This window comes from Panthera pardus, unplaced genomic scaffold, assembly GCF_024362965.1.
Source record: "Panthera pardus isolate Hobbes unplaced genomic scaffold, ASM2436296v1 HiC_scaffold_20, whole genome shotgun sequence".
Lineage (NCBI taxonomy): Eukaryota > Metazoa > Chordata > Mammalia > Carnivora > Felidae > Panthera > Panthera pardus.
Window position 1 is genome coordinate 22,243,141 of NW_026526766.1, and position 19,017 is coordinate 22,262,157.

Genomic DNA, 19,017 nt, shown 5'->3' on the forward strand with positions numbered 1-19,017 from the left:
TCAGTTCTGTGCAACGAAGTGCTCATGAAGCACTTAAGTTCCAAATTCCTTTCTATGCACTTGGTAGACATTGAAATAAACAAGAAATGTTTCCTGCCCTTGGGAAATATGCCATTCCTGGAAGTAACCAAAACCTTGGCAAATGATTCAATATGGCATTTTAAATGCCAGAGGTGAGCTCAGGTTGCCATGGGAGCACAAAGGAGGAAGACTATCTCGATTAGCTGGGAGGAATTCTCCCAGAGCTGTCTCACATGATAGGTAAGAGCCGATAGGCTCTTTAAAAAAAAGAAAAAATAGGAAGGGCTTGCCAAAGAAGGAATAGTGTGAGATACAGATTCTGCTCTATCACTTGGCCAAGCATATTATGAAAGCAAACAGATATAAGCCAGTTTCGGTGAACGGATGCTTCTCATCAGGCCACACATAACTCAAAGAAACAGGATGCTTTGGCATGGTGGTCAGAGCACCCAGGATAGAGGAGGGTGCCACAACGAACATTCCTCAGGCCCTGTGTCCTTTCTCTGGCTCCTCATATTCTCCCCATTTTCTCTTCTCTCTGCAGCTGCCTCAGTTTCCCCACTGTTACCTCAGCTTCCTGGAGACACACTGACCCCCTAACTCCTTGAAACAACTTGTGAAGAAATCTCTTAAAAATTCTCTTAATTCAAATGGGATAACCATTTCCAAGGAATTAATGATAAAAACAAACCTTAAACTTTAAAAACAATGACAGAATTTAGGATTATAAAACCAATTTACCAGGCTATCTATTACTGCATCACAAACTACCCCAAAACTTACATTACCTCAAATGAATTAAAATGACCACTCCATCCACTTACAATTTTATGAGTCAGTAATTCAGAATGAGTTTGGCTGGGTGACTGGTCTCTGATCCACATGGTATTAGCTGCTGGCTGGGACTGAAGGGTCCACTTTCAAGATGGCCTCTTTACTGTATATGGGAAACTCCAGGATTCCTTGACATTCCCTCCATCTCTCCCTCTCCCTCCCTCCCTCATTCTCTCCATGATGTCGTATTCTCTGGGACTCATTCATGTGGCCTGGGATTCTTTCAAAGTGATTGTTTCAGGGTAGTCTCCCTGCCTGGCAGCTGGCTTCCAAGAGAGCAACAACTTAGAAGATGCCAGTCCTCCCTCAAACAGCTGACACTTGAATGATATCATTTTGCCATTTGCTATTGGTCAAAGCAGTCACAAACCATCCCATATTCAATAGATCTCTACTCTCAATGGAGGCAGTATCAAAGAATTTATGTCCATCCTTAATCTGCCACAGTAGCTCAATAGAAATTTGGCCAAAATTTAGCTTCATTAAACTGTGAAGCATTTGGAGCAGCCACCCCCTGGATTCTTATTTCTCATCATGATGAAGAAAACAAAAAACAAAGCTTACATCCTAAATTCCTCCTCATAAGTAGATGCCATGCTTGCAACACTCTTAGTGTGGGCCCTGCAGAAAAAACAAGAAGATGGGCTGTCAATTGCAAAAGAATTTACCCACAGTATCTATACCTGTTTGTCCCATTTGGACCTCCTGCGGCAGATGGAATATCGAGAGTAGACCACTGTGAGAGCCACACAATTTCCCCACCACCCCCCCACATGTCTATAAACAATTGCTAGAATTTTGCCATGGTGCTAACCTTCTCAGTGAGCCAGAATATGTAATATCACATTGAAATTCTACTCTCTGGCACGTTAAGAGTTACTAGCAGAAAAATCCAAGAACTAATTTTCAGTATGTCTTTATAAGGAATTCACCATTAGAACCATTCTGAACATTGTGTATAATGTGATTAGATAGAAACGGTATTTAAGCCTTAAAAAAAATGCTTAAGTATGTTGCCATCATAAGTAATTGATAGAGGTGAGACTAGAGCCCCGGCCATCTCACCGACCATCTGACTCCAAAGCCCATCTTCCTACTACCTGTACTTAGTGTCCTAATGCAATTTAAAAAAAGAAAAAGAAAATAAAAAAAGCTCAATAGGAGGACAGAGATGGCAAATGCCATCCTTGCTTAGAAAGGATAGAAGTTGTCTCCAAATCTTTTTAGTTCCCAAAAGTCGCCATGACAGGTGAGTAGACATGGTGCTTCTTGGGAGCTGCTAATGAATACAGGCCCAGGAGGTGACAGGGAGGATTAAAGAGGAAGCAAGCTATGATATCAATGGTTGTCTCCTGTGTCTGGCTACAGCTCAGGGGCGTTTAGGAAGGCACTAGGCAAATTTTCAGAGTAGGAAGCTTGTCTTCTAGAATTCAAGCTTTCTTTGCCTTTACTCACTCTGGAGCACTGGAGCTTATCTGCTCCCTCACTCCAGCCACTGTTCCCACAGCTTCTTGAAGGTCTAACTGCCCAGCAACCTTCTGCTCCTCCCTCTTCCACCAAGAGGGCACTGTCACTTCCCCGCCTCAGTACAAAGTAGTCCTAGGAATGACTCCAATATCTGCCATTTGCACTCAGGTTTAGGGTTTACCAGTGTGGCTTCCTCTTCAGGAAGTACTTGCATTTCCACACTTCTCTCTTCACTGGCACCCTCTAAACCAAGTCAATGTAGGCAGCAGCCATTTGGCCATAAATCAATCCCAAAAGATGCTTTATTTAATCAAAACAGATTTTAATCTAAAGATCTAAAGAGAGGAGAAAAAGAGATTCAATAAATAATTCATTATTATTACTTAGTAAACAATTTCTGAGACTAAGTAAAATTTTGCAATGTCCTTACAAGGCAATGGCAGTTAATTGTGAGAATTCTTTCACACACTATGAATCACTTTCCTACACAGGGATGATATTTTTAAAAATTCAATAATGTTTTATGCTATTCAATTTATAAAAGTTGTATCAAAGGTGAAACAGAATGATGATAGGACTAGGACCAAGTCATCAGATCCAAATTCCATGATCTTTCAATTATTTTCCTTGCAAATTTCCCTACTGTTTTAGCTCTGGGTTGTCTCTATGGTAACAAGAGGAACTTTTTCCAATTCTCTCTATACCGAGAACGTTCACATATAAGCTTTCATATGCTTAAAGGTAACGGTGATCCGTTAAAGGAGTCTACATTGTTTCAACCAGTTAAATTGCAATAAACAGAACCCCCAAATTTTAGAGAGTATAACCCAATGAAAATTTATTTTTCATACACCTCCAAGTCCCAAGTGGGTCAACAGACAAAACTCTTTCTCATAATCCTTTGGAGATATGGGCTGAGAGAGCACCACCTTGCACGTATGGTCAATCAGGCTCTAAGCCAATCGGAAGATGCTGACTTGCACAATGGCTCTTAAAAGCTCCCACCTGGAGGGGACAGAGGTTTCCTCTACTCACACTGTATTGGCCAAAGCAAGCTGTGTATATTCTGCCTAAGTTCACAGGGGATGGGGAACTACCAGCTTACCACATGTGTGGAAGGAGAAGACATTTGCAAACAATCAAAATTACTACCACACACTCAAAAAAGAAATGAACATGACTGAAGGTTATCCTAACCACTAGATAATTTAATAACTCACTTATAATCCATTTAAAACTCATTTGTAGTCTATGGGTAGACACCAACAAGAATAAGAGAAAGCCTAGGAGTGAGCATGGTTCATGAAATCAGGAATAAAAAACACTTTTCAAATAATCCCCCCAAATTAGTCACAAGGATAAGATGATTCAACACACATAAGTATTCTGTATATCACAGATTCCTGGTTCCTAGATTTAAAAAGTACCATAATGAAAAACAACAATCAAGAATATCCAAAGCTTCTAGAATATCTCAAAACAAAAGTTATTATAACTAATCAATTGTATGAGGGAGGTAGATGGAGAAAATTATGATGAAAATTTGGTTGCAATGTTATTATATGGCAGCTTATTTATCCTAGGAAATTGAAACTTACATTATTTGACTTTCTATAATTTATATGGAAATTTCTCACATATCATTGCCTCAAATCCACATAGCAATCCAGCAAAGCAGTTCATCCTTATCTCCATTTCAGAGCGGAAGAGACTGAGGTTCTGTAAGTATATGGTTTGCCCAAGTTCCCTCATATAAAAAGAGTGACAGAGCCCATTTTGAGCCCATTTTGAGCCTGTCCCATTAACCCAAGAAAGGATTGAAATGTGGCAATAATATCATAGGTTTTAATTCTTTTTTTTTTAAGTTTATTTATTTATTTTGAGAGAAACAGAGAGAGTGTGAGCAGGGGAAGGGCAGAGAGAGACAGGGAGAGGGAGAATCCCAGGCAGGCTCTGTGCTGTCAGCACAGAGCCCGACATGAGGCTTGAACTCATAAAACTGTGAGATCATGACCTGAGCCAAAATCAAGAGTCAGATGTTCAACTGACTGAGCCTCCAAGGCAACCCCACAGATATTAAATTCTTAAAGCTCGAATTATTTAGTCTTCCATTTCTTAAGCTGTGTCCCATATAAGAGCAGGTGTTCTTGGAAATAAAGAGAAAATGGAAAGAGGTTTGGGACCATCTGAGTTAAGCAAAAGAAAACATAATTTCTTACAAGACTTTGCAGAATCCTTAATGTGGTATTAAGTATTGTTGGTTTCAATGAGTGAAAGTGTGGTTGACAGAATAACAATCCCCCAAGATGCCCATATTTTAATCCCAAACATGTGAATATGTTACATGGCAACAGGGACTTTGCAGATGTGATTAAGGGTCCTGAGATGGGGGACTGTCCTGGATTATCCTAATGGGCCTGGCTGTAATCACAAGGGTCCTTACAAAAAAGAGACAGGAATGTAAGGGTCAGAAGAGATGTGATGATATGATGATAGACATAGAGGGCAGAGATAAGATGGCCCAAGACACAATCCAAGGGATGTGTTTAAAAGCTGAAAAAGACAAGGGTATGAATCCTGCTCTAGAGCCTCTAGGTGGAAACACAACTTGCCAACACCTTGATTTTAGCCCAGTTATACCCATCTTGAACTTCTGACCCCCAGAACTGTAAGAAAATAAATCTTTGTTGTTTGAAGCCATTAAATTTGTGACAATTTTTTTATAGTACCATAGGAAACAAACACAGGAGGATATAATAAGACTTTGCTTTTAAACTTATTTGTAATTGAACCTTTTATCCCCTATAATGCCTACCTCAAGAAATACAGTTTGGAGAACAATAGTATAATCCAATCCCCTACGATTATCCTGAGGTATGGGTTACTGATGTTGAGAATAACATGCTTGATCAGGGTCAAAAAATAATAGTAAATAGAAGAGAGCAGTATTTGACATTTAAAGCTTAGTGAGAATAACTCACTCAATCACCCCTTGATATTAGTTGCAAAGGTTTTGTCTCCTAAACATTACATGCACCTGGCTCTCTTGGTTACCTGGAGAGAAAAGGCAGACGTTCTTTCCCTGTCTCCTCTCTCTTCAACACAGAAACTTTTCTTATATGCTGCAGGCAAAAATAATTTGAAGCAGGTGACAGCAGAGCTCTTCTTTTTAATGCCCTTTGCCTCAGGCACAAGACTGGATCTTTCCAGACACTAGAAATGTTATGAGCGGACATTCACCCATTCTCCCCCTGGCAAAGCCAAAACATACTTTTCAATTGGATCTCAGAAATGCTGATGAATATCAGAGGCCTGACAGGCTGCAGTTTTTACTTGTGTTTTACTTGGAGTGGCTTGCACAGGAGAGGAGAAAAGAGGGAGGGCAGGTCTCTCCAACCTGCAACCCTGCCTTGGCCTGCTAGAGATGAGAGGCGAGGGTGATGAAAATCCATCCTGCTAATGCAATAGGCTTAATGCTGGTTGGTTTGAAACCAGCAGAACCACAAAATTGCAAACCTTCTCAGAGTATAGCATTTCAGGATCATAAAGAAGTATAAATCATCACTAAAATAGTAGAAAACTGGGCCCCCAGCCTTCAAAGGTTTCTACAAATCATTTTTACCTCTTACCCAAGAGAAACACTCATGATGCATTAGATTTGGAGAAAGGAGGAAAAATTCCTGGAGAGCACAACTGTGGTTATGTCACTATCACTGAAGGGGCCAGCATGATTGAACTGTTTTGCCAGGACAGTAGCTTAAATCCCCCAAAGGCAATTGCAATACTCCAGTAAGTAGAAAATGAAGGTCTGCTCAATAATCTAGAATGATTGTTAATGTGAGTTCCAAAGACATTAAATATGCTTTATTCCAACATGTTAGAGGGCCATTGTTTATTTCATTTTCACAGCCTGCCCTCCTTCAATCTCATCAACATTTGTTCATTGGGATTGTGGCCAATATGCTATGGGCTGGAACACAAGCCACAATGAAACAAGCAAGCTGCTGGCGGACTGTTAGATTTTTCTTGATCTAGTTGGAGGGCCCAAGTGATGTACAGATGTCTTCCAAATGAGCTCTACTTCTTTATACAGAAGGCAGGCTGTGGCCATAGGCTATTATTTGATATTTTCAGCTGTCAAGTCACTTTTGATGGCTGAAAATGTTTACCTTGCTACCAGGAAGATGATGGGCTGGTCCTTAAGAAATACCCAGTAGAAACACTACTCATCACCATCCTTTATGCAGTGACTCGTTCAGCAAATACCTGATAGTGTTCCATAAGCAACGATACAGAACTGACTAATTCCTTATCCTTGAGGAGCTGACAGTGTTTTGCAGGGTAAATATGCATGTAAATATGTGGAATACAGATTAGGTCACAAAGAGCAGAGACACCCATTCTGTCTATGTGTCAGCAGAGGTGTCACATTTGCAAGAGGCACTTGAACTCAGTCTTGAGAAAATAAGTCAGATTTCAAAAGTCGTGGCTTTTCAGAGCTTGCAGAGGCATGGAGTGCAACAACCCTCCGGGAAGTGCAAGTGGTTCGGAATGGCTAAATTGCGGGGTGAGGTGCGCAGTCGTCAGAAGGAAAGTTGAAGAGACAGGAAGAAGCCATATTAGGGAGGGCCTTGGATGACAAGAAGGACCTTCAGCTTGATGCCACATCAAAGAGGATTAACAAGTTTACTCAACACCACTTGGGATAACAGCCTGTGCTGAAATTGAAATAACCTGTGTTCTCTTTGTTTATCCAGCTTCTTCACTTCTCCTATCAATCAGGTCCAGGTATTTCAAACAAAAGGAGTTATTTTTCAAACAAAGAGAATTTAGTACAGGGCATTGTTTACATAGTGACGGGAAAGTTAAAAAGCCAAATCTGGGGCAGTGAGGCAACCTAGAAATTAGCAACAGCAGCAGATTACTATGCGATGTTACAGGAACCCGAAAGCCAACGATGTCTGGCTGGAACTGGGACCACTAGTAGCGTAGTAGCAGCTTCCCCTCGTAGGTCTACAAGATAGAGGGGCGCCTGGGTGGCTCAGTCAGTTGAGCGACCGACTTCGGCTCAGGTCATGATCTCGCGGTTTGTGAGTGCGAGCCCCGCGTCGGACTCTGTGCTGCCAGCTCAGGGCCTGGAGCCTGCTTCAGGTTGTGTCTCCCTCTCTCTCTGCCCATCCCCCACTCATGCTCTGTCTCTCTCTGTTTCATAAATAAATAAACATTAAAAAAAATTAAAAAGATAGAGTGATGGACTCCCCGGCAGGACCAGGAACCAGAGAGAAGATGCACCTGCTTCAAGATGCCACTAGATAGAGGGAAGAAAGAAGAAATATTCTGGCTTCTTCCTTTTCCTCTGGTTTTCCCCTGAGACTGTCACTTGGGCAACCATACCTAGAAGATGGTACACAAGGAAATATGGGAAATGTCTTTACTGTGCACAGAGCAGTGCAGGGAAAGTAAGGTAGATGAATATCTGTGACCTACACAGTCCACCCCTATTTTGCTTCTTAGCATTCACTGCACCTCTCTGCCCATATTTAGCTCTCACATCATAACAGCTTCCCTCTCCTGTTTCACAGAATATTATCCACAGAATCCACAGAATAACTGTCCAGCAAAAAATAAACATGTTCTCACCCACTTCCCAAAAGAGGAGATGTAAAGGCCCATCAATCACCATGTCCATATAGAAGTAAAGTATCCTCCCCTTCATGCCATCACTAGCCCAGTGACCTATGAACTAATTTTCTAAAAGTAATTCCTACTGACATCTTTTAAACAAAGCAGTAGAGAAAATGAAACAAAAGAAACCACAGGATAATGTATACATAGTGAATATGCGTAGCATATAACTGATCACGAGGCCACGGTTGATATTTTTACGGCAGCTTTACTGAGGCATAATTGATATACAATAAGGTGCATATATTTATTTAAAGTATGCAATTCGATATATTTTGACATATGAATATACCAATGGAATCATCACCGCCAAAAGTTTCCTCACGTCCCTTTGAAATTCCTCTCTTCTGTTTCTCCCTATTCCCCACCCCCACTCCCAAGTCCCAAGTAACCACTGATCTTTCTGTCACAATGAATTTTATATAAATGTTAGGACTCATGAGTATTTTGTATGGATTCCTTCACCTAGCAAAGTTATTTTGATACTCATCCATGCTGTTGTGTGCAGCAATATCTTTTATTGTTGAGTAGTAATATATTTTATATGCATATATACCTATACACATATAGATAGATAAAAACATATTATCTATTCGTCTGTTGATGGACATTTGCATTATGTGCTGTTTGGAGCTATCACAAATAAAAGTTGCCATGAAAATTCATATTCATGTCCTCATATGGGCATATATTTCCTTTTATCTTGAGTAAATATCGAGGAGTGGAATGGCTGGATCGTGTATCAGCAATAAACTGTTTAAGAAAACTGCCAAAGTCTTTTCCAAAGTTGTTCTATCATTCCTCGTTGATATTCTTCAAACACAATGTTACCTTAGCCCTAAGTCATCACTTTGGTGAGGATTCTTTAACTGGTGGGGTGTTGCAAACATTCCTGAAATGTCTGCATATACAGCTTTCTGCTATTCTTGGGTTACTACTGTTTTCCGTTGACATTTATTATTAGACATGAAATTACTAAGAGACACTTTAGTGAATCCACTAATGTGCAGGATCTAAGAACCAGGTTCTGAGTTTCTACCTATCCCCACTGTGTAGAAGCAACCCTAATTACCCTTGGCAATCAGAATTAATCACCCAGCCAGAACCAATCACCTTCCTCTGACTACTGGCTCAATGGCATGAGGATGCAAAAAGAGCTCCAATCCAATGGAACAGGGGTTGTGTTCCCTGGTGGAAATAATACTCCTTTAGAATAATACTCCTTGGAAATTCCAGCCGTGAGAGAAAAAGTGTCATATGCTGGTCATTGGTTCAAAGTAAATGCTGTATCCTGTAGGAGAACAACTTAAACTCGCAGAATGCTGTCTCCTAGCTAGTGCCGATGCTGAATCTTCAGTTAATGTCTACTATTTTATCTTCAGTTAATGTCCACCATTTTATCAGGCTATCTGCTTCTCTTTTCTTTTTAAGTTTATTTATTTATCTTGAGAGAGAGAAAGAGAGGGCCTGAGCGAGGGAGGGACATAGAGAGAGACAGAGAGGGAGAGAGAGAGAGAATCCCAAGCAGGCCCCACTCTGTCAGTGCAGAGCCAGACACAGGGCTTGAACTCATGAACTATGAGATATGACCTGAGCCGAGTTCAAGAGTCAGAGGCTTAAACTACTGAGTGAGCCACCCAGATACCCCAGGCTATCTGTTTCTGAAAGCAAAGATATAAAAAGAAAACTAATTAATTTTTTGGGCACTTCTTTTGATGTAAAATAATTTCTTCAGTCAAAAGCAATGTTGTATGGGATACTATCATGATAAGTAAAGTACTAAGTCCATGATCATAGTGCATATAACATACTTAAACATGTAAAACAACCATGAGCCAATTGGGCTGTATCCTAGAAGGTACAGATTGCTGCCCCTAACCTATGATGGAAAAGCAATGAAATATAATCAAACTGTTACCAGATCGATAGCTTGACCCCTGGTAGTGTAATAGTTATCAAGTGAGGGGCTCAGGATTGGCCTTTGCTGTTGATACGTTAGGTACTTAGGAACTAGGCAGCCATATCAACTTTAATGAGGGGAAGCTCATGTTTTTGCATCCGTGCAAAGCTTCCTTTCCCACCACTAGAGGCCAGTTTGTAAAGCAAGCATCCGAGCAGTTCAGAGAAGAGACTGACATCAACAGAAAACATCAACTTATCCACTTGGAATACTACAAGATACCTCTCCATGGATATCCTTTGAGGAGTGCTCACACGAACATAAATATGCACATATTATTACAGGGAGTCTTTCTACATATCTTCTAAACCTCATTGTTGATCATCATATAATCGTGTTTGTTCTGAGTTCCTGAACAACATAGCCAAAGCGTTAGCCATTGCTAAAAAGATAACGTAGATCCATACCTCAGGACGTATCTACTTACAAGTAAAACAGATAACCAGATGTATTATCTGAAGTTCATCCCACTTATGTGATTTTCTTTGACGACTCTTTTTAAGGGCTACCTCAGTGGTTCTAGAATGCAGCAACAATGATTTTTGTCTGGTTACAGCATATTTTACAGACTCACCTATAAGCCAGCTTTGAATTTTTTTGTCTTCTGTCAACTGGTAATAGATCTGGAAGCAATAAGATATGCTTCTGGTGAGTCTTAAGGAAAATATGCATCTCTTTTCAAGGCAACTTTTTCAGGTGAATAAATTATAAGCTCTTTTAGTCCAGGAAGACTACCTTCATTAGACATAATTGTATCTGTTGGTAATGAAACTTTGCAGACATGTTTGTTCATGGTTCTCAAATTCAACTGCATCTGCTCAAATATCCTCCCTACACTCTCAGAGATCTATCATTTAGAATTCATGCCTTAATGATAACATAATAAGTTGGTGGGTCTGTGTTTTCAACTTGCATGGTAACTTTGCAAATTGTACATAGTTCTGATCTGTAACCTTGATATAAATAAACTTCTGATATAAATAAACTCTAAGAATGCTATAGCGGCTCTCTGATTCTCTGGCTGTGTCCCTTCAGCTAAGAGTTTAAAGCTCAAAGCTTATCATTTTCTTTTTGTAAGCAGTCCAGCACAGTCAAAAACAGCCATCTCATTTTTGTAGTTAGATACAAGAGCTACTTGTTTTCCCTAAGCCTAGCTTTCAATTGGCACATCACTGCAAACAAACCAGGTTATAATTTAAGTAATTGCAATGCCACTTGATGAGATAGATTAATTATAGTATCTCATTTTCCACCTGAAAGTTTTGCACTGTGTTCAAGCTAAAAGAAGCAAGCAATCTAAGCTCAGAATTTGTTCTTGAGAATTTGTTTCCTGGGACTAATCCTGATATTAAAAAATTGTATCAGCCAAAGTCTAACCAGGAAAATATAAATAAATTAAAGTATTTCCAATAAAATAAATTTAATATAGGAAAATGGTTGAATATGTGTTGACAGAGTTTAGAAATTAGTAGGAGATCATGAAGCAACCCACAGATTAGAACAGCAGGAAAGACCTCTATACACAGGAATAGAGAAAGCAAGAGTGATTTTTCTGAAAAAGTTCTGCTGCAAACTAGAGGGGGTACAATTCAAAGTGGGTTGTTTGTTTTTGAGAGAAAGAGAGAGAGAGCAAGCAGGGGAGGGGCAGCAGGAGAGGGAGAGAGAGAAAATCCCAACCAGGCACCGTGTCCAGCGTGGAATCTGACATGGGGCTCCATCTCCCAACCATGAGATCATGACCTGAACCGAAATCAAGAGTTGGATGCTTAACCAACTGAGCCATCCAGATGGCCCTCAAAATTTTAAATAGTAGGGACATCTCCATTATAATGAAGGAGAACCAGGTAGATGCAAATGTATGTTTGATATTGGGAAGATATTTTGTTGTGATTGAAAGTTAATAGAGATGATCCTTGATATGTAGGAATTCAACAGGGAATGGGAGAAGAGTGTATAAGCATGTACAAAAGCCCTGTGGCTGGAGGAATATGACATGTATATGAAACGGAGAGAAGGGCAATGTGCCTGGAGCCAACTAAAGAAGATGGAAATATGGTACACACTGACACTAGAGAATGCAAAATACTACAGGGCATGTGAAATAGCGTATTTTTTTTAATCCATAGAGCAGTGAGTAGGCCATCAAAGGCTTTGAACCTGGAAAGTAACAGATTCAGATTTGCTATGAAAAGATGACTCTAGCTATGTCACAGAAAACGCACTGGAGGGGAGGTAGTTACCATGGTATCTTAGACTACATTGAAGTTGATAGAGATGAGTAGTGTATATACTTGAGTGAGTTTTAGAAAAAATAAAAAAATAAAAAAACAGGACTCAGTGCTGAATGGGACTGGTGGAGTAAATCAGAGGGATTTGTCAAAGATGATTCCTACCTCCTGGCTTCCATATGTGAGTAGAGATTAGATCATTTGCTGATAGCATTACTGATGGTATTTGCTTGAAAAAGACCAAGATAATTGTGAGTATATTCTTGGACATATTTGGTTTAGGTGATTTTGAGATACTTAAGAGAAAGGGCCAAATAGGCAGATGGATATTCAGATGTGAAACAAAGGAACAGTCTGGGCTAGGAAAATGATATTTGGGATTCATCAACTTAAAGATGGTAATTGAAGGTATGAGCAAGAAATGGTACAGAGGGAAGAGGGCCAAGAATGGAACTGTAACTCCCTTAGCCAACAATTAGGCACACAGGTTAAGCCTAAAACAGAAATAGGAAAAGAATTAATAAATAAGTAGGAGAAATGCAAAGAAAGTGTTATGCCACAGAGTTCAAGGAAAGAGTGTTTTGGGAAGGAGGATGTGTCCAAATCCGCTGAGCGGTAAGGAAGAAGCAAAGTGCAAGTGTCCATTCAATTTAGTGAAATGGACATTATTGATGACATAAATGAGAGCAATTTTGGTGGAGTCAGGAGATCAAATGCCAAATGGAGGTGAACTGAGAAGCAATTTGAAGAAAGTGGCTATAGAGGGGAAGAGAAGAGAACGCCATATTTGAAGAGAGAAGGAGATTCTTTTTGTTATTCTTAAAAGAATCAGAGATAAGCATGTTTAAAAGTTGATGGAAAGTACCCAGTTCAGAGGGAAAGACTTAGTACATGAGGATGGGAAGTTCTGGAGCAAGCCCAAAGGGGTTAAAGTGTTAGGCAACAGGGACACCTCCTTTGTAATGAGAAGGAAGAAGGACAGGAAATGCAAACAGTTTGTCTGCGATTAGGAAGATGCTTTGTTGTTTCTGAGGAGATAACAAAATTGTCTTGTTAAAGGCTTTTAATTTCTTTGCGAAGTCAAGGTCCTCTTCCTGGAGAGGGGGAAGAACAGCTCAGAGGATGAGAAAAGGGTTGGAAAATGAAGGGAAGAAGAACGCAGAATGGCAGGACATTCCCATGTCAAGTTTTCAAAGACTGTAACAGTTTGCTTCTTACTTGGTATACCTTGATTTCCAATTAGGAATTGTTTCCTTGAACTAATGTCAGGTTCCTTTGGAAAGAATATTTTGTGTCTCATTGAGGCTTGTCTCCTCTTATTCATTCTCTCTCCCTCCCTTCCTCCCTCCACCCCAGAAGCGCGCGCGCGCTGCGCAGCGCGCGCGCGCACACACACACACACACACACACACACACACACACACAGCATCATCACCCATCATACCATCACACCATTCAATCCTCTGAAAATTTAATGCTATGTGAATATTGCCCTTAAAAATCAATCAACTGCCACAACATTTTTAAAATTTTTTTAACGTTTAGTTATTTTTGAGAGAGAGAGAGACAGAGAGAGAGAGAGAGAGAGAGAGACAGAGTATCGGTGGGGGAGGGGCAGAGAGAGAGAGGGACACACAGAATCTGAAGCAGGCTCCAGGCTCTGAGCTGTTAGCACAGAGCCCGGTGCGGGGCTTGAACCCATGGACTAGACCGTGAGATCATGACCTGAGCTGAAGTTGCACCCTCATCTGACTGTGCCACCCAGGCATCCCTCAACTGCCACAAATTTTACAGCTAAAATAATAGTGGAATTTAGTGCCCCACTAACAAGGAACCTAAAAAAAAAAACAAAAAACAAAAAACAAAACAACAACAACAACAGAATATTGCCTGACATCTGACATTTGCTAGATCTGTACAAAGACCTCACTGGAGTGTTGTTGTCTCTGTTTATCACAACTGAGCTTGTAACACAGGCACTGCCTTAACCCAAAGCCTGCACAACCTTAACAAAACCCCTATTAAAACTCCAAAGGAAAAAAAGGCAGCCACAAATTCTTTTACTTTTCCATACATTTCATGGGAGTGTCCAAGAAACCTATATGAGAGCTGTTTAACTCCAGTGTGTTACAGAGCAATAGAGACTGTATGAAAAAAAATGCATGACAGGTAAAATAAAGTGCTTGAAAAACTAACGTCTCTATAAGCGAACCCCAGGTTCACACTGATTTGTAGCTTCCAATTAAGGAAGTTGCAGACTGAATCATACCAAGATTTTCCTTGTCTTTGGCACTAATATTTGCTCCAAAGAAGTGGCTTCCTTTCTAGAGAACATTACTGGCCACAGAATATTCACCATCACAGTAAAACATGAAGGTGATTTTGTTAGATTTCACTCTTATCATTCAACTGAAGAGAAATCTTCCAAATATAAAAGGAAGGAGAGTGTTCCCTCCTATTTCATCAACTGTTATAAAATTCATGAAGCCCTGTCTGGCTTGGGTCTTCTATCTACTGACAAATGTAATTAAAATTAGACTTGAGAAAAAATAGGAATGGAAATGTCCAAGTATAAGGATGTTGCCACTGAAAATTGGTTTCTAAAAACAGCATTGATTAGAAAGGAAGTACAGAGAAGTGAGAAATCTGCTGCCAATAGTGCATCTCCAATTATATAAAATATGGCAATCAAAGGCTCATGAGGTTAGGGAGACTGTTATTAAATAATGCAATTAAAAGCTAATAAATTTAGGCTTCCGCCTATACACAGAAAGGGCATTTGGTATATTAGCTTTCTATTGCTGCTGTTACCAGTGGCTTGTAAAACAACACAGTTTTATGATTCTACAGTTCTGTAGTTTAAAAGTCTGACATGGGTGTCACTGCGCTAAAATCATGGTGTCAGCAGTGCTGTGTTTCTGCTGGAGGCTCTGAGGGAACAATTTGTTTCCCTGCCTTTCACCTTCGAGAGGCAGCCCACACTCCTTGGCTTGTGGCCCCTCCATCCATCTTCAAAGCTAGCAGCCCAAAATCTGACTCTGGTTCCCTATCATGTCTCTTTTACCGACCTCACTCCTGCCACTTTTAAGGACCCTATGATTACAGCGGATCCACCTGTAGCATCCAGGGTTATTTCCCATCTCAAGGTTCTCAGATAATCACATATGCAATATCTCCTTTGTCACATACGATAACATATTTACAGGTTCTGAGGATTAGAATGCTGACATGTTGGAGGGGGGCATCATTCTGCCTTCCACACTTGGGAGAGAAGAAGGGCATGTGTATAAAAGACATATATTACTGCCAGGTCTCTGTTTTCTAAGCCTACCATGCTCAAGTAGGAGATAAAAGAAATGTTAAGTATTTTTTTCCCCGTAACTGTGCAGTACATCAGATAATCAGACCACTCATCTTCAGTGACAAGAATGCTAAGAACAGGATTCCTTTGGCAGAATGAAACTAACTCAGAAGATAGGGATTGATGATCGAAAAGCTACCGGGGATGCCCACAGGATGTCATACATCTCCTTTCCAGGAAATTACAGCAGTGGAGAGAGAAGACAGAGGCCATAAAATGGTCATAAAAATGTATTTTAATTAAATTATTCCACAATAAAACTAAAAGGAATCTAAAAACAACAGCTGATTATTATCCTCATCATGCTTCTCGAATGGCCTGTGCCAAGACATTATTTTGAGAGGACAGCTAAGATGGTTACAGACCATTCTACCCTGGCTCTCTCTCCCCTCTCCTTCTCCAAGTCTCTCTCTCTCTCTCTCTCTCTCTCTCTCTCTCCCTCTCAACCCTCTCGCTCTGCTAGCTTTCATTTCATCCTGCAAGAATTACGACCTGAGTGGAGATCAGGTGCACCTATTCATTACCTTTGAAAGCACAGGACATCAGTGGACTTCACATCGCTGTGTTTTTAAATTGGCATCAGGCAAACCATTGCTTTAGCTGCATTTATTTTACCTTCAAAAACAGTGTCAGATGCCAAGAGATACCACTGCCAGAAAGCTGGGTTTCCGAGAAACAATAACTTTCACATTTTTGTCATCATAATCTAGGGCCGAAGGAAATAACTTCCATAGTTTTGTCATCATAATCTAGATCTAAATTTGCTTTTTAAAAAATCTATAGAACTAAGCCATCCACATTTTTCAAATAAAAAAACTGGGCATGTGTTCTAACAAAGGATGTTTCATTATTTATAAATTTAAATGAAAAGTGTTACAAAGTCATAAAAAATAAATTGCACTTAGCTACATATTGAATAAATTTACTTTATTGTAAAAAAATGAAATTATAAGAAATCAAGGCTTCCCTGGGAAGCCCAGCATGCATGGTCACCATTATTTCTACCGGGCAGTTCAGAATGCTATTTGGTTGTAAAGCCCACAATTTATTTTGGGCAGCGTCTGCCACTGTTTCAAAAGCTTCAGCAAAAAAAAAAAAAAAAAAAAAAAAAAAAAAAAAGTCTTTTTATTCCATGTGAAATCATGTGAACTGAGTATTTGGCCTGCTTAATTATCCCAAGAGTCTGGTTCAGTAGTTCAGTGTCTGGCACACTAAATGCTCAATAAATGTAGATTGAATAAATGAACAAATGCACGAACAATTTAAGATTAGCCATACGGAAAGCAGGCCAAGTTTCCTGTCTGCCAAGACAGAGTAAAAAGCTCACAAGATCTGTTTGGAGGAACAACTTCTCAGGACACTTAGTCCTATAAGGCTAGAAACATTTATAATGAATAACTGATCACTAATTTAACGGATTTCATCAAGGTGTATCAACTTGTGATAGAACCATGAAAAGGTTTTTTGTCTTTGTTTTGTTTTGTTTTTTTTAAATGAAAGTTCTTTGTCAAGCCTCCATTCCCACTGGATTTCACGCTCCCAAGTGGTATCTCAGTCCAATTTCCTAAATTTTCCGACTGATTTTGGTGCTCTGTTTAAAAACCTTAATGTCAATGTCAACTCACAGCTCACTTCCTCTACAATTCAAGACAGGACAGACAGGTATGCACGTGGCTTGGAACAAGGGGAGGTGACAGGGAGTGGAGAGGGTGTTCTCTCTCGTACCATTCTTCACCTCCTTTGCTATGATTGCTCTTCTGGGACTGGAGCAAGGATGAAGGAGAGGAAGGAAGACGTTCTGCAAAGCGACCATTCAGAGTAAACTGGCCTCTCTCTCTTGCCAAGGGGCCACTGTCTGGCCCTCATTTCCTTCTCTCTACCACAGGCTGACTTCCTCACGGGAGGCATTTTTGGACTCGCAGGTGGGACTTCGGGGGGTTTCTCCCTGCTTAACTCCCTGATGTTGGGATCTGACTAGGGCGGGGCTTCTTCCTCCTGGCTTCAGGCCTGGCGCAGGTGATCCACCCACATCCTCTGACTGCTGGGCTTCCTTTGCCCAATGGGTGGCACCTGGAATGGGGCAGCAATTTTGAAAGAAGCTTAATATTCAGTCACCTACTCACCTTCAGTGAGGTTCCACTCACATATCCTGGTCACACCAAACACAGACCTGCAGGCTTCACCATGGGATTTTCTCCTGCACTGTCGTATCCCTCTGGTCCCTTAACATGCTCAAGCCTAGAGAACAGATGATTTATCAACTCAGTGGCTCAGCAATTTTTTAAATATGTATTGATTTAGTGGGGGGGGGGGGCAGAGAGAAGGGGGAGAGAGAATCCCAAGAAGGCTCTATACTGTCAGCACAGAGCCAGATGTGGGGCTCGATTCCATGAAATGTCATATCATGACATGAGCCAAGATCAAGAGTCAGGTGCTCAACCAATAGAGCCACCCACATGCCCCAGCTCAGCAATTGCTTAAAAAAATTTTTTTTTAATGTTTATTTATTTTTGAGACAGAGAGACAGAGACAAAGCACCAGCAGGGGAGGGGCAGACAGAGAAGGAGCCAGAGAACTTGAGGCAGGTTCCAGGCTTTGAGCTGTCAGCACAGAGCCTAAGGTAGGGCTCGAACCCATGGACCATAAGATCTGAGACAGATCTCATAAGCATCTGAGACAAGTCAGACGCTTAACCAACTGAGCCACCCAGGCGCCCCTCAGCAATTTCTCTTACAATTCTTTTTTAAAGCTTATTTATTTTGAGAGAGAGACAGAAAGAGACAGAAAGAGACACAGAGAATTCCAAGCAGGCTCGACACTGTCAGCAAAATTGAAATCATCCCCTGAGTGAAATCAAGAATATGATGCTTAACTGACTGAGCCACCCAGGTGCCCCCAGCTCAGCGATTTCTTTGTTTCTTTTTTTTTTATGTTTATTTATTTTGAGAGAGAGAGTGCAAGTGGGAAAGGGGTTGAGACAGAGAGAGAGGGAGAGAGAGAGAAAGAAAGAATCCTAAGCAGGCTCCAGGCTGTGAGCACAGAACCCAACTCAGGCTCCATCTCACAAACCTTGAGATCATGACCCGAACTGAAATCCAGAGTAGGATCTTAACCAACTGTGACTCAGCAACGTCTAACAGATTATCCTTAGTCCTTGACTTACTTATGTGGTCAGGGAAGGCAACTTGGGCATGCCCAACCTGTGGAAAGACAGGAGAACAAAGCACATAATCCTTTCTTCTTTTTACTTTTATTTTTTAAAATATTTAGTGTGTATTTATTTGAGAGAGAGAGAGACAGACAGAGAGACAGAGAGACAGAATGAGCAGAGGAGGGGCAGACAGAGAGAGACACACAGAACTTGAAGTGGACTCCAGACTCTGAACTGTCAGCACAAAGCCCAATGCAGGGCTTGAACTCACAAACTGTGAGCCAAAGTTGGACCCTTAATGGACTGAGCC

At 40.6% G+C, this 19,017-nt stretch overlaps 1 long non-coding RNA gene across 1 annotated transcript in view; it reads right to left on the reverse strand.

Moving 5' to 3' along the window:
- Positions 1–19,017, reverse strand: part of LOC109258875 (uncharacterized) — a 134,835-nt gene that overhangs the window by 26,315 nt on the left and 89,503 nt on the right. Inside the window, exons 4-5 of the long non-coding RNA XR_002076459.2 lie at positions 17,680–17,794; positions 1,420–1,476 (exon numbers count right to left, since the gene is read on the reverse strand). This is a non-coding gene — a long non-coding RNA (uncharacterized LOC109258875). The remainder of the gene's footprint in view (positions 1–1,419; positions 1,477–17,679; positions 17,795–19,017) is intronic.